Source organism: Cottoperca gobio, chromosome 8 (genome assembly GCF_900634415.1).
Source record: "Cottoperca gobio chromosome 8, fCotGob3.1, whole genome shotgun sequence".
NCBI classification, from domain to species: Eukaryota; Metazoa; Chordata; class Actinopteri; order Perciformes; family Bovichtidae; genus Cottoperca; species Cottoperca gobio.
In genome coordinates this window covers 19,429,396-19,456,732 of record NC_041362.1, presented here as the reverse complement: position 1 = coordinate 19,456,732, position 27,337 = coordinate 19,429,396, and the positions used below count along the sequence as shown (strand labels likewise).

At 40.4% G+C, this 27,337-nt stretch overlaps 1 protein-coding gene across 1 annotated transcript in view; it reads left to right on the top strand.

The window, feature by feature from the left end:
* LOC115012365 (thyroid hormone receptor alpha) overlaps positions 1-27,337 on the top strand; it is an 82,327-nt gene that overhangs the window by 28,206 nt on the left and 26,784 nt on the right. The window contains exon 4 of the mRNA XM_029437946.1: positions 4,120-5,353. The gene's annotated coding sequence lies outside the window, so the exon portion shown is untranslated. The remainder of the gene's footprint in view (positions 1-4,119; positions 5,354-27,337) is intronic.

Here is a 27,337-nt window from a genome sequence, read left to right as displayed (position 1 = left end):
ACTATATAACCACTTACAGCCAGTGAACGCACCACTGCACGCTGCACTGCCACACACTGACTAACAAGCATATGATCCGAATTTTACAGCACAGCTACTTTACCAAATATAAAAATGCACATATGCAAATAGAGCTTCAAAGCAAATACATTATTAATTACATTCACAGATAATGCTCTTATCTTTTTTTTTATCTTTTTTTTTTTGCAGATGTGTTTCTTGACGTCCTAAAAAGCTGCTGAAATGAAATTTTTTTTATTAAGCCTACTGTGATTGGTGCCAAGTAACGTTGCACTGCTCTGGAAGAAGGTCTGTGTGTGTGGGCGGGTGTTTTCTAGGCTCCAAATGCCATCCACGTCCAAAATCGTAGGAGAAAAAAAGAGTTGTGAAAGAAACAAAAAAAGCCCTGGATACGAGCACTGCATGACCTCATCTCTACCTGCTGCCAAATATTGAGACAGAGCCTCAGCCAAGAGACTCAGCACACGCACATACACACGCACACACACGTGCACATGCACATGCACGCTGTTCCAGGTCAGTGTGCCAGCCTCTTAGTAGTAAAAGACAAGACAGTAGGCTCAGAGACAATGAAAACAACACGTTTATTGATGCCTGGAGGATAAATTTCCTTTCTTGGTCTCCTGCCTCGTCTCTGAGGTCAAAAGTCAGGGTCAGACTCAGGGAAAAACGAAAGGCAGTCAGAATACTCGCTTGCCAAACGGCTCTAAAATTCTCTGAGTTCACTCTGAGTCCAAAAATCCTCAGCATACAGTGTGAGTGTTGTTACAGTAAAATAAGTCTTAAGGTGTAAGATGAAGTTATTTTCTTCCAGCTATGATCAGAAGTGTGATTTTCACATTCACATGATTAATGTGTTTTCAGACTACTGTGGGACGCTGCAGCCAGGAAAGAGACAACATTGTAATTTTAGAAAAAAGGAAAAACTCAATTTGTTCCCTACACTGTCTGTGGCCCCGATACTGAAGATATGTCTTCAAAAATATGTCATAAATAAATAGTTTTATGGTTAAAAACAGACTAGCAATTTCTCATTTGTTTTGTTGCGCCTCTAAAATGTATTGCACCACTAGAAATATAGCTATATTAGGATATAAGATTGCATTTACTGTGATATACAGTTTTGTTTCTATTGCCCGTGTTCACGCAGCGCAACAGTGTGGCACTTTGATGTGTTTTTAATAGTTTGTATTGGAGCTCTGAGGCTCAGAAGGTTGATATACAGTACAAAAGGCTTTAGCTTCACACACGATATCTGATATTATGATCAATTCATTGTTGCCTTTGCTCTTTTCATGAAATGTTTTGACAGTTGTCTTAAATCAGAGACCGAGAGGAAAAATATTTGAAGAGAAATTGGACTGAATTCAGGACACACATCATTTACTTTGTACGTCTCTAGGACCACTGAGCCAGCAGGTCACCCCCTCCCCCTTCCCCCTCCCTGCTCTGTTTTCTCACTTTCCAACAGCCAACATGGTTGTTAATTTTGTCCACGGATGGTCTTTTTTTCCAAGTTTACAGCCAATTTGGCTGGCAACCAACCGTCAGCGCTAGGTTTTTTTTTGCATTCTGACATTTGTACGGTATTTCTGTTAAACTACTGATAGCAGCCTGTACCGTACATCTGTCACTGTAGCTGGTGGGGGAGGAAGTATTTTATTTATCCTGCTTCCAGAATGATGCAAATTATATGAAATGGCTCTTTTCTCTCTTCTTCCTTCAAAAGATTCATCTTGATGTCTCTTTCATTTGGTCGTTTCCTGCTGCCGGTCTCATTTATGTGCCCGTGTGGTTCCTGCATGTTAGGAAGAAGAGACTAGTGCTGTGGTGCCTTCTGTAAGTTTGTGATGCCACAAATTAGAAATGAAAGGAGGGAAAGAGTACAGGTGTGCAAACCTCGCCACACAAGTACAGTGGTTACGCATAGCCAGACCTATCTCCACACTTCATTGGATGGTTTGGAGAAAGTTCTGGCTGAACACATTGTAATTCCACACAAAAGGAAAAAATACATTCTGTGATATTAGTATTTCTTTAAACCAATCGCAATTGTCTTGGGGGTCGCTAAGCCTAGCGACGAGGATTTTGAAAACGTATATTGTAGTGCAGATAGTTGCAGAGACGAGTGCAGCGCAGTCATCCCACATCTGATATCTCATTGGTTGACTCTGAAAGTTCTGCGTCAACCAAGGTCGAAGTTGAAATTTGAAAGAACTTTGTTGTAAATTAGAATGTTTTCGTTTTTTTTGCTCTCTCCATCTAAAAACAATCACACAGCCAGCGCAGAGCGGTTTTACTGCTGGCCATGTGTGGGCAGCTTTACTGAACAGGCAAACAGGGTACAGGTCCAAGAGCCCTGTACCAGAACCTCTGTACTAAGTGACTTTGATTTTGGAAAGTCAATCAAATGACCACATAGACACAAAACCACTAAAAAGTGATGCAATACGACCACAAAAAAAACATAAAGAGACACAAAACAACCATAAAGACATGCAGATGAAAATGACCAGTCCGTGTACGTTGTAATGACCATTACAACGTTTTAAACATGCCCGCGGTGGGTGGGTGGGTGTTAAGTTAAGGTGCAGCTCAGTTTAATTGAATATATAAGTTGTGTTTGAGTGTGTGGGAGCCAGTTTGTGAGTGCAGGAGTTTCTGTATCTGCCTGTTCTTTTTTTAATGTTATCTCTTTACAAGTGGTGCTTACACGGTAAAGAGTGCTTGAAGCTCAGCCAGGCAAACAGAAGGTATTCACATAAAAAAGGTCTGCGAGTCTTAAATGGAGGACATATTTTGACTTTGATGGTTGCTTTGGTTGTCACCACTTACAGTGCAGTGAAGCCTCCACTTGTGTGTGCGTCTTGAGCATTGACATAAATGTGTGCCTATATGAGAGAGTCACACAAAGAGACGCATGTATGACAGAGACCCAACCCAAGAGCAGCTTGCACAGATGGAGGAAGATTAACAGGGAATGTGTGTGTGTGTGTTTCTGTGTGCATTCAAATGTGGGTAGCCAACAATAGCTCCACTCAGTAGCTGCTTTGAATACTGAACATGTACTGTAGCTTTTGGTAATGCAGACAGGTTTGTTCGCTTTATCACCACTTTGACATTCAGAAACACAACATCATTGCACACTGAGGATTTTTTATTACGGTGTGTGAATCACTTTTCTTATGTCCAGCATGTCTTTGACAACGTGTACAAGACATGATCTGGCCATTAGTGTGCGTGTAATTGCAACCAAGAGCCATCTCAACTTGACTTATTTGATTTATTGAAATCGATTTATTGATTGATTTATTAATTTATTTTAAACTTCCATCTGTATTTCCTGCCTCTTATCTGGGTCTGGTTCACAGTGGTAACAAATCTTGCGTTAAGTGAAGGAAGACTTACGCCACTCATTCAAAAGGCTTCTTCAGTTCTGGTTGACTGGTAGGCATTTCACCTCTCCTTTAAAAAATATTGCGTAAAATAAGTGACATGCTCAAATTGCTTTGTACTCCTGGAAAACCATCAGCAAATTGCGTTGTAGTCGATTGGGAACTGATGAAGCCTTTCAGATGAGAGGTGAAACGTAGAGTGGTAGCAAAGTGGCCCAGATGTTCTTTTCTCTAGCAACATCCTCCATATCCTCCTGAGGTTTCCCTAGTCAGTTGCAATATGTAATCCCATCTAATGTGTTCTGGGTCTTCCCTGGGGTCTCCTTCCAGGTAGACCAACCTTCAGACTTCATCTAACCCATGATAACTCCTTTACTTTGCTTTTTCGCAAACGGGGCAACCCAACATCCCCCGACAGAGCACCATGGTTTCAGACTTGGAGGTGTTGACTCTCGTTCCAACAGTTTCATACTGGGCTGAAAATGGTCCAAGTATACGTTGGAGGTCAAAGGTTGAGGATGTTAGTCAAACTACTTCGAAAATGTATTGAATACATATTCAACTGTGACTGGAGATTCCGTCCATGAAAATTACAAATGGAACTGGTGACACGGGACATCCTTAGTGAAGTCCACTGATGATAGTAATACTAATGCTGTGCTTTGGTCAAATTCTAACTTGTTTCTGTGTTTTGTCTTCAAAGGTGGAGCCCCTGAAGAAACCAGCATACACATGTTAAGGGGCGGAGCCAAGCTTTGATTTCTTTTTCCGATGGACACTGGAAAACCACCAGCATATATTAGACAGAAGAATATACTCAAGACTCAAACAACACTACTTTACTTCCCGCCGTCCTCCCCTCTTCCTCTGATCCAGCTTTCTACCTCCCAGAGAAATAGAAAAATTAAATAAAAGTGAAAGCAACTTATTACCCGTTATCAGTTCCTTGTTTCCTTCTCTTGGTGCAACTTTACTTCATTTACCTCAGGGATTTTCCTCCCATTGTCTACCTCCTCCACCGAAACAGCCAGCCCAGCGACTGGAACACACTCGTGACCTCTCGCTGATGTTTCCATGACAACCGGTATTGCCTCTCAAACTCTCCTCACAGCAAACGTGATGACCAGCAATGACCTTGGACCTCTTACCACCTACCAGCTCAGACCTGCTCACTGCCTCAATTGTACTCATCCACACTTGTAGCCTGGACCTCGGGCAAGTTATTACTGGAAGGAAAAGGGTCCTATTGCCAGAAACGAAGTTACACACTCACAATAGCCTCACCCTTCTGTACAATAAACCTGGCAGAACACTATATACCTCAGCAGACAGATAGACACTCAGTCAAGGAAACTGAAGGGAACTTTTCAGCAACAGCATCAGCATTTACTATACTGGTGCTTCAATCCAGCCAGCAGGTAACACATGCTCACTAGCGTGGTGCTTCAATCTACCCAGTAGACAACTCACTTCAGCATTTTGCATTTGCCTTTGAGGCAGGGGAACAGCAGCCAGGGAGGCCTCCAGAGACGCAGAGAGAGACTCAGGAGTACTGCCCCGAAGGCATCTTCATTTCATTTGCTTCTCAGCAAAGTCACATCATACACAACGATCTAAGCCGTAGCATAAATCAGCGATTGCCCAACAGGCCTTGGGAGATCACAGAAGGGACTCAGAAGTTCCTGTTGCCTTGTACTTCACCCTGTGAATCCTCCAGAGAGATCAAGCTGCCCACGGAGCAGGACAAGTTCTTGGGAGCCTCATCAGCTTTTCTTACTCTGGAGGCAAGTCACAAAGATTAAAGAACTCCCTGGCAAATTGAACTCGGAGCATTATGAACCTTGGAAAGTTTGAAGAGTAAACACGAGATCCATATTGTGTGACGGCAAAGAGAAGAGGAGGGAGAAAGCATTAAGAGTAAAGAGAAGAATGCAGCGGTGAGTTCCTTTCTTCTTATTTTATATGCTTGTTTATCAGCATGCTTCCCTCACATTTGTTATTCTCAGTAACAGTAGGCTCTGCAGGCTCGGGTGTGAAGAATTTGCCAGTTTTTTTTCACGCTCTCATCTCTTGCCATTGTAAACTAATAAGGAAAAACTAGTTTTTCATCTCTTATCTTTTCACTTCATTGCATTACTAACTGACATTTCAATGGCATTTCTGCCGTATTAGATGATACTGAGTGGAGACAGACAGAACATTAAGAGAGATGGAAAGAGTGCTTTGCAGTAAAGGTCATTAACCCTAATCATACTGTACATCTTGGCAGACGCTTCATACAGAACATACTTTGCTTGAAATACAAGGTTTGGCCTGACGACGATGTTATAAAAGTCATATCCCACATTTATGCTCACCAGTCTTGAGGATTTTATCTTGAGAGAAAATGTCTTCTGCCGACATGTGAGAATGTATATAGCTCCAAAACGTATTTCAAATTAGTGTGGTATGAGATTCAAATAATTAAACATATTACAGTAGATGTGTACCCATACTAGCAGCATGGGTTTGCTTTAGGCTGCATTCACACCAAATCAGACATTGCTGCGATTACTGCCGGGTTGTGCTCATTAACGGTGAATTTGAAAAAAATGTATCCAGCGCTGTCATCTAGTAAAAATTGTCAGGTTTATGAACAAATGACATTCCTATAGTACGGTAACATGCTGACGTTAGTATTTAGTTTAAAGCACTGGCTGCAGACTTTTAGTCTTTTTGTGATTCTGACCTGATTTCTATTCCTATCTACATTTACTTTGTAACTGCATAAGTAATGGGCAACTGCAATGTTGCAACTGCGATGGATTAATTATATGGAAGAGACTGAGAATATTCTGCTGCCCATGATTTAGGGAATGTATTTGAAATCTGATTGGATAAAACTGCATCGTGCACCAAAACAAGCGAAAGTTGCAAAATAACTTCTCAGTTGTTCGGCATCAAGTTACACCACAGGGGAAAACTGCCTTCCAAATTCATGTGTTCAATTACTTAACAGCTTTACGTAGTTGTAAGACGATTGTTGAGATCCCCGAATGAAATCATGCACAGCACTGCTGCTGCATGTAATACAGGACTTTGTCAAATAGGGAACAGTGTGTGACCAAATTACCAAAGTGGAAAGACAAGGGAGAAGAAAATGAGTGTAAAGGAAGAGTGTAAAGAGTGAGATTACTCAGATTAGAGGTAGGAGTTAGAGAATGGCAAAGAGGGAGTGACGTGGAGGCAGGAAAGAGACGTACATGCTTTACCTCAGACACCCTCTGTCCTCTCCCTGCATCCCTCCCTCGGTCGATCAGAGGGAGTTTCACATGTAATACCCTCCATCATTGATAGTCTTCTCACATCATAGCACCATAACTTAATCCCCTCCCTCTGCTTCGTGTTGCCACGGCAACATGCACCCTTCCACAGCCACCTGTGTCTCAGATACGCAGTGATGTACAGAACGCAGATCCCACGTCAGCCAATTGGATCGTGTGCCAGTGCGCGCACAAGCACTTCTGTTTCTGAGTCTGGCTCAGTCATGTTTAGGAAGCGCTGACCTACTTGGACCAATCAGACGGCTCGGTGTCTGGATGCAGTGTGTGTGTGTGTGTATGTATATATATATATATATATATATATATATATATATATATATTGCTAAGTGGCTGAGTTGTTCTGCTGCCGCATTAAAGGGCACATGGGGCCAACAGAAGAGAGAACAGAAGACATGTCATTATCATGTTGTGTGTGTCTGTGCGTTTGTGTGCAGAGGTACGTGAAATTGAAGCATTGATTGTGTGTGCGTGTGTCTGTGGGTTAGGGTGAGTGTGACTATAGGTGTGTGTTCATGCCACTGTGTGAATGCAGTTAGGTGATATAAACCAGAGGTCTATAGACATATCTAGATGAAAAACAATCTTTTTTGAATGTATTAAATATACCCACGAATACTTTAGGTCTGTTCTAGTTTTAGATCTTAGTTTGTGTGATGTTGTTTTATCTTCCCTCTTAGAAATAAATGTGCTAACTAGAACTGTATAGGGTTATTTGGCTTGTCCCTAGAGTAGAACCCTTTGTGGGGTTCTAGAACAGCCTTTTTTATAAGGGTTTCACCTTTAACCTTCTTGTCTTCTGAGGGCTTTCCCAAGAACCGTAATGTATTCTACTGAGGAGGCAAAAAAATATTGAATTTCATATTGTATTCTGTGGTTATCACTCATAACATTGCTTCTACTTTATCATGTGTGCCTGAGGCCATGGGAACCACATCTAACAGCCTTAGACTTTGAGAGGCTCATGGTTCCCGATCACAGTTTTTTATTTAAAAAAATAATAATTGGGGGGGGGGGGTGGGCTGGGAGGATATTTTAATAGCCATACTCCATTAAATAACTATTTGTTTATCCGAAAAAGGTTCTTTGGATGAAAGGCTTCTTAATGGAACCCATTGTCTTACAAAGAAACCTTGAAGAACTCTTTCTTCAAAAAAGGGGTTCTGGGTAGACCCTGGGGTTCTTTTAGAACCCTTATTACTTTTGGTATATGGTGTATGCCAAAAATATTAAGTGTAAAGGTTCATCTTTATCTTCACTACATTCAGCTTGCAGTTACAGTAATCAAAACCGACCAACTCCTTAAAGATTTAGCAGATGTCAGGTTTGCTGTTTCTTTCTACTTTCAGTCTGTTTGCTAAGAGAATTGTTGCTTTACTCAAGCTCCTTACTTAAAGGAATAATTGAAACAATGCTGCTTAAGAACTTTCCATAGTTAGATCATCACATTTGATAAGCTTTTAAACCTTCTGCTTTGTCTTTGATCTTCTCCCAGAACCCTGAACACTCGTCTGCAGCCTTTTGTTGTTTTGCAGTAGTGCTGGTGCCTGCGTCATTTTCTTTTCCTTGGGTTGTTCTTTTATAATGAAGCTGCCTTCATTACCTGTGTAATTGGTTGTTGTACAATGGGGAATTTCTTTTTAAGTAATACTCCCTTGCTTGTTTCTCCCTCCTCAGTTTCACGTCTTGACCAGAACATCCCTGTTAAAACTTGCATGATATCACTTTGCTTTAAAATAGGTCAGCCTCACAAAAAGGTCTGTGGTTCTCTGCTAAATTAAAGCATAGGCAGCTTTTTTGCACTGTATCACTTCACCATTGGACCATTGTAAACAACATCGTCCCGTAAACATTAACTACACAATACAAAAAATGACTTGCAGTACATAAAGTGTAATGCTGTTTTGTCAGGTCCACATCATGGCACCAGCACTTCCAGGGTTAACATAGTCTACTTTTACTGTAAGCTAGTTTGAATTTAGTCTATCATTTATTTAGTTCATACAAAATAGATGTTTGTGCTCATTCAGTTTTTAAATGCACATGAAAACGTGCCTGTGATTTTAACTCATCCCCGGACGCTTTTTGTCAGATCATTCACAGTCTGTTAACATTTAATTAAGTAAACTGAGACATCCAGAGATGATAGCCACTCGCCTATATATAAATAATGAAACTGAATGAAGGTCCAGGTCAATGTTTTATCAGCCAATAACAGAAATGAATTCCCCATGCCTAATTATCCCATTGTCTAGCCATTGTGCGTTTTTAAAATCAGTACTAATGGATTAAGTTTGACCGTATCGTTACATTTCAGGTATTCAGAACTCAATTTCTCAAGCTCTGTTAGCCCTTTTTCATGTCCAGCCACAACATCTCTACTGGGTTGAGATCTCTCTTACTGGCCTCAATTGCATTAATTCTAATTATTCCCCAACTACACTACAACACAAGAAAAACAACAGCATCACATTTGTGAAAGTCTTTGTATTCACAACGAGAGTAATTCCAGTACTGATCAGTATGTCCATAAAAACTCCACATTCATTGACAAGAGCTTGACTGATAAGAGCCAATCAATACGGCTGATTTCAGACTAATGTGTGACTGGCAGCTATAAACTGTTCAAGGGATCAAACTATAAATGCCAATTACTGATTTAATAATCCCTAGGTGGAATGTCAGCAGCACAAATTGCAGGTTAAAAAAACTGGAACAATATATAACACAAAAATGTTGTTGCTGAGAAACATTTATGATACTGCTGCTCAGTGCACCAGGAGGAAGGCCATTGTCTTCAATCACAGCTGGGCTTACTACCACCTTTTCTTTTCAAAACATCCAATATCTGGTGGGAGATAAGGTGAGAGGGAATGGATTTTGGAACTGTGAAAGTCACAGAGTATACTTTAGAGCAGGGGTGGGGAACCTTTTTCCTATAGATAGATTCAGAGGGATGAAACCCTCTTTTTAATGGTCACACATGCAGAGAACACAGCACACACAGTGAAATTTGTTGTCTGCTTTTAAAACATCCTAGTACCAGGAGTCTAGTACTAGGAGCAGTGGGGGGAAGGGGGATGTCCAGTGCCTTGCTCAAGGGCACCACGCAGGGCAGGAGGTGAACTGGGACCTCTCCAAGTAGCAGTCACACTCTATTTTTTAGGTCTGGTCGGTGACTTGAACCAGCAACCCTACGGCTCACAGTCCAAGCTCCTACTGACTTTGCCACTGCCGGACATCAAGGGCCATTTAAATTTTTACAACGTCCTTCGAGGGCCATACTAATTATTGAACTCATAACCTCTGCTAAAAAATGTAAGACACAGCCCATTCATTTCACCTTTCTTTCATGCTGTGCAAAAAAAGCAACTTTTTCAGCCATGTATCTTTCTGTTTTATCTTTCCATGTTTGTATGTTACGCTCTGGAGAGTCGCCCGTTTTATTCTATTGCTGACTAGATTTGAATAAATTTTTTTGGAGTTGATTTATTGCGTGTGTTTATGAATTACCTCGAGGATCAAATGGTCTTGCGGGGCCGTACACGGCCCAGAGGCCGGAGGTTCCCCACCCCTGCTTTAGAGAGATTAAAAAGAAGAAGTCACTTTAGAGAAATATGTCATAGTCTATATACATACAGTATGCCAGGTTTCCTTTGGTCTGCTCACGCCTTCCTTTAGGTGTTCTGATGGGGGTTGAGCATGGCATGATATAAAAAGGCCAGTTATTGACTGACTGACTTACTAAAAACAACATGAGTTTGTTTGACTGCACTGTAAACAGACACACCAGCTGCTCTTGTGTCCCGGCTAAAGGAGTGTTTGCTGGAGTGTTAAAGCACAGGTGTCGCAAGATCAACCAGGACATCTTGAGAAGTAACTTTAAGCAGTCGCCACAGTCGTTCCTGATGCTCTCACTATAAAAAGTACTATAGGACACTATCATTAAAGGGAGATTGTGATGCAGGCAATATTTTTCAATTGATTGTTAATTGATTTCAATGGATGTGTATATAAAATAAAGCTGCTCTTGTCCAATTCCCTTCCCGGACTCAATCTACACAGAGGGTCAGGCATTGCTATGTTCTGTACAGTACACACATTCAGTTTTAGAACTCATACACAAGGTGTCACCTGAGGCCCTTAGATGTGTTGTTGACCTTTTCCTAACTTGCCGTCTGTTTGTGAAGTACAGCACAAAGCCTCCTATAGGTTTACACTAGGAATACAAGTGCATATATACTGTACCAGTGCACAGATACAATGATGATCTCGCACACACATCGAGTTTATGCTTTTTTTCAGTTTTCTTGTACTATTCTTTCTCTTGGCCAGTCATCCCTCAGTGTCTCCTTCATCCTGTCTTATCCTCTCAATATTCGAGTTGTTCTTTCCTAACGTCTTACTACCAACTTTTCCTATCTTCCGTTATTTTGGCCTGCCTGCAGGTATGTCGAGTGAAACTTGGAGGGACATGGTGTCCTTAGCTGGCTTTTTCCAGTATGTCAGCATGATCTGAGGGCATGCTGCCAGCTGTCCTCATATAGAGGGACTGCTATACAGTAAATCATGACAAGATCAGTTGCAGTATGCAACCAGGACAGTCATATTGGTCCTGGCTTCAAATTCTGTTTGATGCATGAGGTGTGACAACCATTTTTGGATCAAGCCTGATATGCAAGGTAGGTAAATTAATGCTGTTTTGTGTAGTTTGCAATGTATGAGTTGAGGTTAAATGCCAGGAATTTATGTCCTGGTGTTAACCACTACATAACTGTTGTATTTAAATACTTTGAAATGTTGTTAATACAGTAATATAAACATTTATCTTCTTTAAATAAGTGTGAACACAGAAGATAACATTTGTAAACGGGAAATATGCACATTGCCGCCTCACTGAAACAGCATGGTGAAATGGCTGCAATCACCACTAATGTAATGGTCATTATGGTAAAACAAATATTTTTAATTATTACTTCCTGGGAACATATCCCTGTTTTCCCTGGATTCTCTGAATTTCTTGAAAGAGCTAAGGTACGACAAGTTTATTTATACAGCACATTTCAACAGCAAGGTTTAGGTAACAAAACTTTGGGTTTGGGTTGAAATACCTATGTTTGTAAGTACATCTGACATCATGTGACTCAGTGACGGAGCGTCAGGTGACATAACGTCATCAGTAAAAATAACTCAACTTTTGATTTCGTAATGGACGCGAACACCGGCCCCCAAGGGTGAAAGTCCTGTGTTGAACCATCCATTACCCCTTCCTCCCTGACACTGAAGGATGCTTTATGCGTCACTACCAAGTCTCCGCTGGCCATCGCCCAAGCGGCTGTATTGGACGCCCTTGGAGTGGGAGCAGGTTTATTCCATTCTTCACTCCACACACAGTTTTTGGTTTTAACAATGCATTACCTTCTAAACTCTTACTACAGCCCAAATAAAATTGGACAGTCACTTTTTGGGAAAAGGGTTTAGTGATTGGTCAACTGTCCTGGTTCTGAAGATGTGAGAAAAATGTTCATGGTTGTGTAAAATTATGTTGTTACTTATCCATTTCACTCCCCCACATTTTGGGAATTGGGTCTAGAAAATTGTAGTTAAATCATCAATCATCGAGTCACTAATCCTCGAGGCCCCTCTTTACATACATTACGCCTAGTTCGTCTGTTCACATTCCACACACTCGGCTCAGCACAATTCTAGTTATCAGGTTTTGCTCCCTTCACAAAAAGCTGCTTTCTTTTTTCAGCTAAATTATGACAAACAACTTCAACAAATCTTTAATTAGCCAGAGCTGGATAATCCATCACAATTAACATGGAAGCCTTATTTTGGTTTTGTTGCAGTTTCTCTTCAGTCTTTATTTAACTTTGCAGAATTACGTCTTTTCATATCAGAAATGTAAATCTCCAGGAAAATAATCCCTATAAAATATGACATCTTGCTACTTCTTAATCTCTTTCTTAGTCTCTTTCAGTGTGTAAGACTGTGAAGTTTAAGTTTTAAAACAGTGTTTGAAAGGCAAGTGCAAAATAATCTTATACATGCATTGTACATTGTAAAATATTAATTAGACATGGACAGAAGACATTGACCCCTAACGTTAAATGACGCTGTGCGTGTCCTGCTGAGTGCATCATGTCTTGTCATGGCTGTACACTTGTGGAAAGATGTTTTACGAAATAAGGGATCAAAGCCCAGTAAAAGTCAACAGGGATGGAACATCACTCATACCTTCTAGCAAGGAGGAAGATTGCTCCTTTTGTATTGTATTTGAGTGTATTTACTAGTTGACTGGCTCCTCTCTGAAGTGGCCATCAGAATTTTACCTGGTAAACCTGTTGACAGCCTTTAGACAGTGCACACGTTTCTAATGTCAGATTTGAACATGTCCTTCCCACATTACAATGATACAACTTGATTTAAAAATGAGCTAAGTAACCCTTTAAATTATCCCTGTGGGAAATTAGGTTACTTAAGCAGCAGGGACTATGAGATACTTACTCAACAGAGCTGAACGTCAAACATAATTTGAAATGTATTGCACATTTCAAAAACTATTGAACTATTGAAAATAAAGAGGCAATATATTACATTACATTACATTTAGCTGATGCTTTTGTCCAAAGCTACGTACAAAAAGTGCAAACAATCATGGAGATACAACTCCGAACAGCAAGACGATAGCTTCAAATAGGTACAATCGTATAAGTGAACACTGTCTTCAAATAAGCCAGTTTGAAGTGCAACATAAGTGCAAATACAAAATACAAAAACAATAGAATACAAATTCAACTATTAGCTATAAATAACCCAAACCAATATAAGTGCAACATACAAAATACAGTTATTTTGTTTTCTTCATTTGCCGAGGTGCAGTCGAAACAGGTGAGTGTTCAGTCTGTGATGGAAGGTGTGAAGACTGTCTGCTGTTCTCACATCAATGGGGAGGTCGTTCCACCATTTTGGAGCCAGGATAGCAAACAGGCGGGTTTTGTTTGAGGGAAATCTGGCTCCTACTCGTAGTGAGGGAGTGGCGAGCTGATTGGTCGACGCAGAGCGAAGTGAAGGTGCTGGGGTGTATGGTTCGACCATGGCCTGGATGTAGGAAGGGGCTGATCCATTCACAGCACGGTAGGCCAGCACCAGAGTCTTGAAGCAAATTTGAGCCGCCACTGGTAGCCAGTGAAGGGAGCGGAGAAGCGGTCTAGTGTGGGAGAACTTGGGTAGATTGAAGACCAGTCGGGCTGCTGCATTCTGGATGAGCTGTAGAGGTCGAATGGCACATGCAGGCAGTCCAGCGAGGAGGGAGTTGCAGTAGTCATGGCGTGAGATGACAAGAGCTTGAACAAGAACCTGCGTCGCCTTCTGAGTCAGTAGGGGACGTATCCTCCTGATGTTGTACAGAGTGCATCTGCAGGAGCGGGTTGTTGCAGCGATGTTGGGACCGAAGGACAGTTGGTTGTCCAGCGTCACACCCAGATTCCTTGCAGTCAGAGTCGGGGAAACAGCAGAGGTGCCGATGTTAATGGTAAGGTCTTGGATGGGTACGATCCATTAATCTAAAGCGCAGTTCAAGACCATATATGCAGACTCTGCAAATAGGATATAGAAATAAGTAGAAATGATTTACAGTTTTTGTAGACTGCATAAAATAATATGTTAATATAGATTATAATTTCCAGCCGCAATAATAAAAGAATGCAGGTTGCCGAGTGTTATAATTGCAGCAGCTATTACTTTTCTTTCCTGAAGGTGATGCAGGTAGTTGTGTGTTGAACTGGTTTCAAATGAACTCTCCTTGAAAGTGGTGGAAGAAGTACTTTTTTTTTTTTTTTTTTACTTAAAGGCAGAATGAGTAGGATTTTACTAAAGAAAAACAATGTATAGAATCGTACAAAAGTTATCCCATAATCATCACTTCTCTGCAGAGACACTGCCTGTACTCTTTTTTTTTTTTGTATATGTTTCTGGGCATCAACTGCTAGAATGCAGAGACATGGTGCTATATCGTAACCACACATCCAAGCTTGGATCAGAACAGAAAAAACGCAAATATAGTGAGACGAAACGCGAAGCAGACAAAGCTTGTTCCAAAAGGATAGTGAATCTGGGGTTGGCTGTCACCCACTGACAAGCACCCTAACCCTTACTGCGGTCAGGGGGCACGTACAGATAGGAGGGGCCAACTTTGAATGTTGTGTTTAAAAACTGCAACCAACAAATCCTACTCATTCTGCATTTAAGTAAAAGTACAATTACCACAATGTAAACTGCCCCATGTGGAGAATATGCAGGCTGCTAAACATAAGCCAATTACTTTGTGAATGAATCATAACCCATTTTCATGAGGTGCTTTACATCTAGCACAAAACACTTTTATGCCTAGTTGTTTTTGGTGATGTTATGCATTCACAGAGAAGCAGCTCATAATGCATTTAAACAGCTGGGGGAGTAATGCGTCTGTCAGTACCGAAGGAAATGGATGTTTCCTTCGTGAGGTTGAGAGTGACAGCCTCCTGCAGTTCAACTGTTTATTTACACCCTTCCACTTAATGCAGAGAGCCCTCCACATCTGTGAGCGTGGCTTCATGCAGAGTGGTTCTCTGAAGTGAAAGGAGGGGTGGGGAGGGATTGTTGGGAAAAAGCCATGGACAGAGCTACACAGGCAGGATTAGTTTTATCAAGGCTATAGCATTGTCTGCCTCTATTTATTCAAGCAAGCGAGTGCTGTATGTTTTAGCTAACACAGTTGCAGAGGTTAGTAGATATTTGGGACAACTTACAGTATTTACACAATTACATTTATTCTGCTAAATGTTATGTGTTTTGATCTTGCTTATTTGCTTCTATATAAAAGGTTTGGTTATTCTTAAAACACAGATGTTGGTAGGCCTATGTCCTTTAAAATGTTATGTCCTTAAGTCAGTGTTTTAAAAGAAAATGTCTTTATTTTAAATTTCTATATTTTAAGAAACGGCTATGTTAGTTTACTGGCAATGACTTCAGAACCAGTAACGTTAGCTAACATTACTGATTAGCCTACTGTGAGAGACTTCAGAACCAGTAGGCCTAATGTTAGCTAACATTACTGTGAGAGACTTCAGAACCAATAACGTTAGCTAACATTACTGTCAAAGACTTAGGAACCAGTAACATTAGACTACTGTCTGAGACTTCATAACCCGTAACGTTAACTAACATTACTGTGAGAGACTTCAGAACCAGTAGCCTAATGTTAGCTAACATTACTGATTACTGTGAGAGACTTAAGAACCAATAACGTTAGCTAACATTACTGTGAGAGACTTAAGAACCAGTAACGTTAGCTAACATTACTGTGACAAACTTAAAAACTAGTAGCCTAACGTTAACTAACATTACAATGAGAGACTTAAGAACCAGTAATGTTAGCTAACATTACTGTGAGAGACTTAGGCTATAGCCTAAACTAGTAACAATAGCTAACATTACTGAGACAAACTTAAAAACTAGTAACGTTAGCTAACATTACAATGAGAGACTAAAGAACCAGTAACGTTAGCTAACATTACTGTCAAAGACTTAGGAACCAGTAACCAGTTTTTGTCTGGGAAAGGAGGTCGTCAATAAATAGCCATCATCATAGTTTTTCTTTGTATTACATTTCCAGGTAGCCTATTTGACTGTCATGTTTATGGGCAGTTGACACAATATATTCTCAGTCTGAATGGTATTCTATCTATAGACTTGTGTGACTTGAGGACAGGGACAGGGGGAAAACATCAGAGCTTAAATAGCTCAGAACAGCTGAGAATACTGTGGTGAAGACAGAGGCGAAAGAAGTTAACAAGAGATGCTCACATGCATAGAGACACTGGTTTCGTTCAGTGATGGGATTCAGGTTTAGTCCGGTTTGATTTCTCTATCCCAATACCTGTAGCATTTTCCAAATGACTTAAACTGATATAATCAAATATTAAATTGGATGGGTGAGGAGCTCAGAGAGGTCATTACAGGTTACATATAAGAAAAGGATTAGAAGGGGAGGTCAGAGGGAGCAAGGCTGGACTAGAGGTTATTAAGTTCATCCAATAACAGAATAGTCACAGGTTTTATCCCCACCACCAACTCTGTGTCCTCAGGGGTCAGAGAACTGTTTATCCTCAGCAGCAAAACTCCTAGAGGAGATTCAGTTAAAGATACAACAGTGTACATCGGCAAAAGCAGGAATTGATTTGATAACACCAGCAGTGGTTGTGGAAGTTGTAACTGCTACATGATCTCTTCTCAGCTCAAGTAGCAGCTCTTGTTTGTCTGCTTTCAAGCTCACATTTTTTGCTACAGTATGTTGTTCCCTCTTGCTGCCTTAGTTAATGTTGTGATTTCTTCGATTATGACCACTCACCTTCAATGAAAGCAAAAAGAATGACTTCTTTATGACGCATGTTAGGAGCGGAAACATTCAAGGGCATAATAGGTTTTGTGTCTGAAGTGGTGTTGACATAATGAAGTCTGGGGCTCTTCCACCAGACATATGTTTGACCTATATATTTCATTGACATATATTAAAGATCGACCGGTCGATCTTCGTTCCTACCCTCACCTATGGTCATGAAGGCTGGGTCATGACCGAAAGAACGAGATCACGGGTACAAGCGGCCGAAATGGGTTTTCTCAGACGGGTGGCTGGCGTCTCCCTTAGAGATAGGGTGAGAAGCTCAGCCATCCGTGAGAGACTCGGAGTAGAGCCGCTGCTCCTTTACGTTGAAAGGAGCCAGTTGAGGTGGTTCGGGCATCTAGTAAGGATGCCACCTGGGCGCCTCCCTAGGGAGGTGTTCCAGGCACGTCCAGCTGGGAGGAGACCCCGGGGAAGACCCAGGACTCGGTGGAGAGATTATATCTCCTCTCTGGCCTGGGAACGCCTCAGGATCCCCCAGTCGGAGCTGGAGGATGTGGCCCGGAGAAGGGAAGATTGGGGTTCCTTACTGGAGCTGCTGCCCCCGCGACCCGATCCCGGATAAGCGGTAGACGATGGATGGATGGATGGATATATTAAAGATGGGATTGAAAGGATTTTCCCTGGACAGAGACCTGCATAAAGACCCTGAGGCAGCTGGAAATAACAAAATATACATATATATATATCTATATAGATATATATAGATATATATAAACAATTTAAGCATAAACACATTGGTTGTATAGCTTTACAAATATATATATATATATATATATATATATATATATATCTCTCTCTCTATATATATATATATATATATATATATATATATATATATATATATATATATATATATATATATATATATCTCTCTATATATATATATATATCGATATCTATATCTATATCTATATCGATATCGATATCTATATCGATATAGATATCTATATATATATATATCTATATAGATATCTATATATACTGCTCCAATAAGCTCCACCCATCAGAGATTTAGGGTGGCCTTAATGTGGCCTGAAGAGGCAGCCATGAGGTGTAATATTGCTGTGAACACACTGTAAAAATACATGTCAACATGAATGAACATCAACAAACTCGGAGGATGTGGATGTACCGTAAAACAGCACTGTTTACAGAGTAAAACGATCTGAAACTGTACAAATGCAGCAGAAAATATGGTGAAACTTAAGAGAATGCAGTGCAGTGCAGTTTAATTAGTTAGCCTGTCAGTCCTGTTTTTGTTCTTGCTTGGGCAACAAGACTGTGCATCAGATTAGGATTGTTCCTACATGTTTCCAGCAGCAGGGTCAATTATGCAGCTGCAGCAGGGCCACAGCTTCTGCTGAATGAATAACATCAACAGTGGACAGAGAGATGAGGGGGAGTGCAGTCATTCTAACACATCCACATAAACAGAGAGGAGAGGCGAAAGGAAGGTCAACCATGGCAGACTTACATTCTTGGCAGTCCTCACGCCAGCTGATCATTAGAAAAGGAGAAAACAGGGAGGATGGAGGGGATAGAAACAAAGGAGAGGTGGAGGATGAGAGACTGCAGGGATATGAAGACAGAGGGGAGAGAAAGCTATAGGGCTTTGATTTAAGGTCAGTCTGCACTTTTATGTTGCCTCAGTGCGAACTTGTTTGTACTGCAAACAGCATGGATATTGTGTTTGTCTTTATATGACGGTTTCTTTAATGTTTGACGTTATGCAAATGTGTCTGTGTGTGCCCCAACAGTAATTGTGTACGTTGTAGCGCGGCCTTTTTACGTTGCTCAAACATTGTTCACTTAAAAAGAAGACAGGAGGAGCTTTGTTTTCTGTTTAGACATGCTACAGAAAAAGAAAAGGCATACATCATAATACACAAGTTATGCTTGGACAGGCGCTTCAGCGATTTCCAAGCATGCCTCAGGACACTGGATGTAAAGGAATAAATATGTGTTTCTAACTAAAGTAGTCAAAATCACATTCCTTTCTAAATTAGACCTGCAGCTATGGATTGTTTCAATTTGTCTTGATCTATCAAATCATGATATGTTTAATACTGCCTTTGAAGAATATGGCTTTCAACATAAATATTTAAAACATTTTGATCTGCATCTCAAATAAACTTCTACAAGTGTGCTTAGAAATCATAGATAAATGTTGCTTCTTTAGAGCATGCCTGATAAATCAAGTCAAGTAACCTAGTGATGGTTGATTGTAAATCCACCAGATCAACAGTCCACAATCCAGCTTTCAACGCACACCTTTTGATGCATCTTTGTCACATCATCAGTCATTTCTAAAAAACAAAAACAAGAAGATCAAACAATCTATAGGCAACAGGACAAGATTGTAGAAATGCAACCTCGGAACTCGTTGGCTGTCGTCTGGCGACTATTTAGCTTTTTATTAGCTTACAATTAGCTTGTTAACTTGCTACTTCGTCGTCTCGTAACTTAAACTCTATTCTGACGTCTTAAATTGCTAACCGGACTGTTAACAATGAGCAGCTCACAGAAGATTTAGCCCGGAGATCCCGCTGACTACACCGCAACCCAACAAATAATGGCCTTTGAATTTTCATCCACACTTGTGTGTTATTCCTTTAATAGATTAGTTTGACACCATGCTGTGAATGTGATCTGTGTGAGCTTGTTACTGCTGTGTCATGCTAATGGTTTTTCTGTGTGAGGGCAGAGTGCGGACTGCACATTTAGTTTGTCAAAGTGAAGCCACTTGAGAAAGGATGAAAGCCTTTTTTAATCTCTTTCCACTCTTTTGTATTCTGGCTGACAAAGTGTTGCTCTGGACACACTGGCTGCTACTAGAGCAACAGTTTGTCCATTGATGAGGCAGTTGGTCTTTCCACAACTATCCAAGTAATCTCTTCATTCATAAAAACCTTGTGTTTAAATGAAGTGTCTATATGAAGCTTCTGGAATAAATGCATTGTCAGATAATTCTACTTTGTTTTTTTTTAATCTGTGCAGATTAGCAGATAGGTGGGGTTCACTTCATCCGGACATCTCACATTAGATTAGTACCGGGGTCAGTGCTCTTCTTTGTGTGTCCTTAGAGTCTTTAGTGTAAGCTTAAAGGGTAACTGAACACTAAGTCCACCGACACACAGTGACTGCTGATATGAAGTCAAGCTTCCATCGAAATGTAAAGCAAATCTTAACCATATTTCCAGGTAGAAAATAAAAGAGAATTGGGTGAGATGACATAATTAAACAAGTGGCAGTCAAACTTTAAATGAAGGCGGCTGTGGTTCAGGAAGTAGAGTGGTCGTCCACCAATCTGAAGGTTGGGGTTTGATCCCAGTCCCCTGCAGTCGAAGTGTCCTTGGGAAAGATATTGAACTCCAAATCGGCGGCTATGCCATCGTTGTGTGGGTGTGAATGTTGATCGCTCCTGATGTGCAGGTGGCCACCAGTGTGTGAATATGTGTGTGTGGGTGAGTTCTTTGTAACTATCAGACGTTATATCTCGGCAATAAAATGTCTGAAACTCTTTGGTTTAGACTCCGGGAGAGACCGAGGAGCTTTGTGACAGAGCTGTGTGGTGGTGTAAGAGGGGAGGCATGTTCAAGCTGTTAAGTTGCTCTTGAACCTTTACGACCTGCTCACACACTCGGCTGGATAAATATTGTGCATCAGTGAGGAGTAGTTTTCAGCCACTTCAAATATTTCCTTCACTTGCTCAGTGGTAATTATTTCTGTTCATTTATTATCCATGAAGCCTTGAGAAATACATTTAAGTCTCATTTTATTTGCTCACAAAATGTAATATTTCCATACAGCAGCTCATCTGTTGTCCACCCATCACCTGTCACACACATATGGGTACCATAGAATACTATTTGTCATTAGTGTGGATTGAAGAAAGAAGGGGGGGGGGGGGAGATACTTTTAGTTTGACAGGAGGAAGATACAAAATGGATGTTAATACACACAAGAAAGTTTTTATAGCGCTAAAGAGATAAGCTACTAGACAATGCTCCCCCATACACACGCATGTGCACACTCGCATGCCAACTAAAGTGCACCCACAGATGCAAACCCGAGGGACATGTGTGCGTGCTAACTCATTAGTGTGTGCACAGTTGTGTCCAGACAGACACAAAGTCACATAGATGCACTTATATATGCATTCTTGCAGAGAAACACACACATGAATGGGCAAATGCAAGCACCCACACATACACACACACACACTCTCTCTCTCTCTCTCTCTCTCTCTCTCTCTCTCAGTGGTCGGTAATTACAGTCGCTGGCAGAGAAACGGCAGACATACATAGTCAATGAGAGCAGGGAAAACAATGAACACACAGAGCAGATGATTGCTGTAAATAAAAGAATGAAAGTGGAGCGAGGGAGGAGCGGAGGAGGACACGATGCCACTGAAATGGGGATTGAAGGGAACAAGGGGGCAAAAATAAGAGGAAAAAGAGATTGGGAAAAGGGGAGAACAGAGGCTTAAATAAGGAGGGAAGATATGGAATTAAGTTTCCCACTTTTCCATTTCTGTGTCTGTTTGACATGTAACATAAGTCAGTTTAAATTGTTTTACCATGTGCATGGAGCAGTTTGGCAGAAGGAGGAACTGTTTCCTTACACAAAGTGTTAGAGGGACTGAGGTAATTCTTCAGGTGAAGGCAGCGCCGGAGGAGATGAGGGGAGGAATAAAAAGGTTGACAACTGTAATAACTCCCAAATAACATTCAAACACTTAAGTTTGTCTGTACATTCTGTCTGGACTGTCTGGCTTTCAGCACAGTCTTCCATTGGATTGCTTCATAATGCTTACAAACTGCACAGACGTCATATACATACCTCTGGAATCCACTAACTCTTTCCATTGATAGCTGGAACTTCAATGCCCATTAAGAATAAACTTCCATATATTCACATTTAATAACTTCAGATCTTGTGTAATAATCATCAGACTTTTTTTTTCTTTATAATCTTCAGACTTGATGTGTAGAGTCACCGAGATGTAAATAAATGCAGTCAGGACTTTGTCACTGGTAAACTCAATGACTCCCTGGCAACAGTGCATTTCCATGACAACTGAGCAAACTCTCTCTGCTGATACACAGTGTGATGCAGTTGAGAGCTCGGGAAACGGCTACCCAACCTTGAGTTGTGATTGTTTTGTTAAACTCAAGCGGCAACCTCCAGGTCTTAAAAGTGCAGCCGATGCGGGGAAAAGCCTGCATTCTTTCTAATGGCCAGCAGGGGGCCGAGTACACTGGTTGCAAAAAGAAGTCCGGTTGTATAGAAGTCTATGAGAAAATGACCCCAATTCTCCGTTGATTTATTACCTCAGTAAACATTTTCCTTCTTCAATACAGCATGATGTTCATTTTGTAAATCTTCCTGCCCTTTTGAGTATAATAGGCGGGTTGTCCATGTGTTAGTCTTAGAACTTTAACCGTGTATTCAGTTCATGAAAGTTAACTAACATTTAGTTCAGGTGATTTGTGTTCAGTGTTAATTTGCAAATGTTAGCATGCTAAGACGCTGAACTATCACCTGGTTAGTATCAGCATATTAGCATTGTTATTGTGATCATGGTAGTATCGTGGGCGTGGTTAGCATGCTGAAGTTAGCATTCGTCTCAAAGTGTACGGCCTCACAGAGCAGACAGCATGGCTGTAGACTCTTGGCAAGTGGCCCAACAACGCACCCAAGCAGGCTAAAACAAATCATGCCAAGTACTACCATGTACTGTATGACCCAGGTCTAGTTAAATAAACAGGCTTGGACTTCACAGCACTCATTAACTCATTTGCACTGATACAATCATCTTAGCCCAGGACATCCTAATCTTTTTACCCTGGCTTGGCCCACTAAGTCCTGCCTCCAGCCCGCCATACCCTGCTGATCTGTGAGATCTCCAGATATCATGCAGCAGCTGTTGCCGTTCTACATGACATCTTATGCCAAGATACACATCAGCTAATATGTACTGTATACAGTAAACTATCATGGATTATTCCAAGGTCACCCATGTTTAACATGCACTCTGAACTGTAAACATCTAAATGCGTGCCATCCCCATCAGATAGCTACAGTGTGTGTTGTCCTTCAGAAGAGGCAGCTGCAAGAGCCAACTTCACATTTGGTGTTTTATTGAGAAGATAATAATAACAGTGAAGGTGTCTCCGCTTTTGATAATAAATGTCCTGTGTATTGTGCATTAAAAAAACAAACATTTATCATATTTTGAGAGAATGTCACATTTGCCTCTGCAAAGGAGGTTATGTTTTTGTTTCGGTTTGTCAGCAGGAGTAATAGAAGACGATGCAGAGTTTATTCTTCACCTTGAAAACAGCAGTTGACAAAACTATCCCACATTAAAAGCCGTGCGTGAGATTTTGATCATCACATGAATAAATTATGAACATTTCAACTTTTAGAAGTCTTTAAGGTGCTCAGAAAATCAATCTGAACATTTAACAATGTTATGACAGCTGGGCAGTCGCAATCTGCTAATGAAGATCATGCGAGCTGATTGAAAGCTTGAGGTGAGAAGGTTTGGCAAATAATTTGGGTCTTTGCAATGGACACTTTGATTTGTTTTCCTGTAAACTATTTATTTGCCTTTTGACTTGGGGTAGTGCCCAGTAACACTGGGAATGAAGTCTCTCTTATTGAGAAAATAAAAGTTGTGCTCTGAAGTTAATTATGAACAAAGACATACTTGTTTACAGCAGCCCCATGGGCGAAGCTACAATTAGATTCTCTGTAGTGAGAAACACGGTCAGTGTTTTTCATTTATCTTTTTTGGGCTACTACACCTCTTTTTGTGTGAGCTGACTATTCTGCAGATTTAGCTGGAGTGATTACAGAGAGTGGGTGAGTGATATAGTGGAGGAAGCGGAGAGAAAGAGTCGGAGAGGGATCTTTGATCATGATGTGCAGCTTCTCCTCTCCATTTAATCAGCTTGTTTACGCTGTCCAAGGCCTCCCGACTCTGAGGCAGACGGTGTGTGTGTGTGTGTGTGTGTGTGTGTGTGTGTGTGTGTGTGTGTGTGTGTGTGTGTGTGTGTGTGTGTGTGCATTTGAATCCAGGTTTAGACAGTCAGCGGTTAGTTTGTGGGGGTTTTCTCATGTCATGTGTTCGGTGCTTATTGTCCAAAGTTCTTGTTTTGTTCTGACCATTGACTGTGTGTGTGTGTCCGTGTGTGTGTGTCCGTGTGTGTAAATATATATCAACATGCAGATGTATTATTGCAATAAAAAGCACAGATGCACAGAAAAAATAAACTTCCAGCTGCTTGTCTGGTCTCATTTCTTTATTGATGGGCTGTTGATAGTTGATGGAAAATATAATTGATTTAATAACTTTATTAACCTGTATTTTGTTTTTAAATCATAGCAGTTCATAAAATAAAGTTGCAGGAAAAATACAAAATCAGCAAACACAAATGAGCACCATCAACATATTTAATTAATGTAACTCTTTTTGAAGTGTTGGTATTTTAACACTGTAACACAGTAATTGTTGACTTTGTGTGGTTGGAATTAGATATAGTCCCTCCTCAATACTACGCACTATTAGTTGTTCTCTACACTATGTTGCAACATGAACTCTCTCACAGTGCCATTGTTATGTTGCCTCCAACACTGTAAATGTGTTTACATACAAATATCTCAAAAAGCAAATCCTATACAACAAAAAGTGAAGAGAAGACCTGCTAAAAGACAGAGAGCCGGTCTTTGCTTCACATTTTATTAAAACATGCAGCACATTAATAATGTAGAAATGTTCTGTTTTCAGTTTGTTTGAGTCTAGTACATGTTCATAAGCTTAGTGACATAACTGTTTTACATTAATATAAAAATCCTGAAGTTGGTCTTCCTTGCTCTGTGGAACGTCAACCTCTTCCTGCAGCCTCCAGTGTGCGTTAGTGCAGGATGGTTCACTTTCTTTTAGCAAAATGAACAGTCTTAATTAAAAGTCTGACATTGATAATTTGCGTCTCACATCGATTTGGTGATAATTATGCTCCAAGTTTTAGAACTGCAGTTGTCATGATTTAGGCGCTTTGGGAGATAAACAGGAAGTATAATGTTGCAATGGAGTTTGTTGTTAGCTGGTGGCTACTACTTGAGCCCTTATTTGAGCCTCTAGGCTATTTGTTTGTTTGTTTTTTAAATAGGGGACATTAAGTGAATGCAGAATGATCTCTTGGTACTTCCTGTTTGCAGTGTAGCTATGGATGTATACAGACGACTATCAATAGATCTGATCTGAAGACAGCGTGGGGAGAACAGAATGTACTGGAAGCTCTCCAACTCAAATGTATAGTCATTGTCACAAGTAGAAATCCAATCTTGAATAACAAAGGTGTTTGTTGTTGGTGTTGGATATGTGTGTACATGCCCTGTGTGATCTCTCACACTCTGATGCCATCTACTGTCACATCTGGAGAAGTAGAGCTCAGCTGCTCAGCGGTCTTCTTTATCACTGGGTTTAATGCAGCGTCACAAAATAGTGGCACAAATGAAACTGGCAGGTGCTCTCTGTTATAAAGGACAAGTTATTGATTTTCTTTCTAAATTTACTATCAACAAAAAGACCGAATTAAATTGAAAATGATTAGTCGATAGTGAAAATAGTTGTTGCTTTTAGCCCTGGGGGACGCTATCACACATCATGAACTAGAGCTGAAATGATGAGGTGATTAATCAGTAAATCCTTCAATAGAAAAATAATCTGCAGCTGAGCGATTCATTGTTTGTGTTCTTTCTTCTTTTTTCAATCACTCTCTGGTTCCTGCTTCTCAAATGTAAAGAATTGCAAAAAAAGTTATTTTTTATCATTGTAAATTGATTTATCTTGAGTTTGACAGAACAAGACATTTGATGACATCACCTTGGACTTCAGGAGGTTGTGATGGACATGTGTCCCAATTTACTCACTTTTTATACACTAATTATTATTTAAGAAAATAATGAGCACTTTAATCAATAATGAAAAAACTTGATTTTGCTATTATATTCAATCCAAGATGCTCGAGAAATCAGCCGTTAAATAATGTTCGAATAATACAAAGTGATCATTTCATACAAATAATACTAATCACCTAATGCACTTGAATAATTGTATGAGTACACCAATACAGGCACATTGTTGTGTACATATACAAATGTTGCCATATCTAAAATTAATCTTTAGGGAATCAGGCGCCCTCCACAAGCAGCGGCTTCCCTTTGCTTCAGTGGTCCTGCTAAGTGACGTGAGAAGAGCCTGTAAAGCCGGCTCTGTGCAGGAGCCAGGTCAGCTCAGGTCACATGTACATCAGACCACAGGTGTGATGGCGACTCTGGTGCCCTCATCTGGCACTCTGTGCTCCTCGCATGCTAATATATATTCAGCTGAGGGAGGTGGAACCACACGTGTGATGGAGCGTGACAGGTGTTCATTGTCAGTGTGCACAAAGTAATGAGTTAAGTAATGTCTGGAAAGGCCTATCCCACATTCCCTCCAGGAACAAAAATAATAATAAAATACAAATCATTCACACTTGTGACCCCTTAAAAAAATCATTTATAAACCGATATTTCTGGAGAAAAAAACACTTTATTTTTGTTTATTTTCCATAATTTAAGCAATTAAACAATAGAAATACAAATCGTTTTAATCCCCTTTTTACTTTTTGTAAACTTAAAAACATATGCATTACATTGTATTACCTACAAACATATACATACAAATATTATAGTATCATTTTATTAGTTTTATTTATTACATTTAAAGGATTCTTCTGGCACTAAACTATGACTAGACTAATTGTTTAATCTTTGGCAAGTGTCCAAGGTGTTAGCAGGATAATCCACTCTGAACTGTGCACTCATAGAAACATGACACAGCTAATCACGATTACTACCACGGAGTGCATTATTTTTGAGAACAAACATAACTTTATAACATTACTAGAGACGTACTTCTAGTAAGAGCCAGAGGAACCTGCGGCACTTTGTTCCTGTGATTTTGATTAGATTAGATTAGATTTGATTGATAAGGACGTCAGATCATGCTCACACACTCCAGCCAATCAGAATCTAGGATTCTCTGTGGCCATGGTATAAAGACAAATATTAATTGAGTCGTCATTAGCATTAAATGAGTTTCC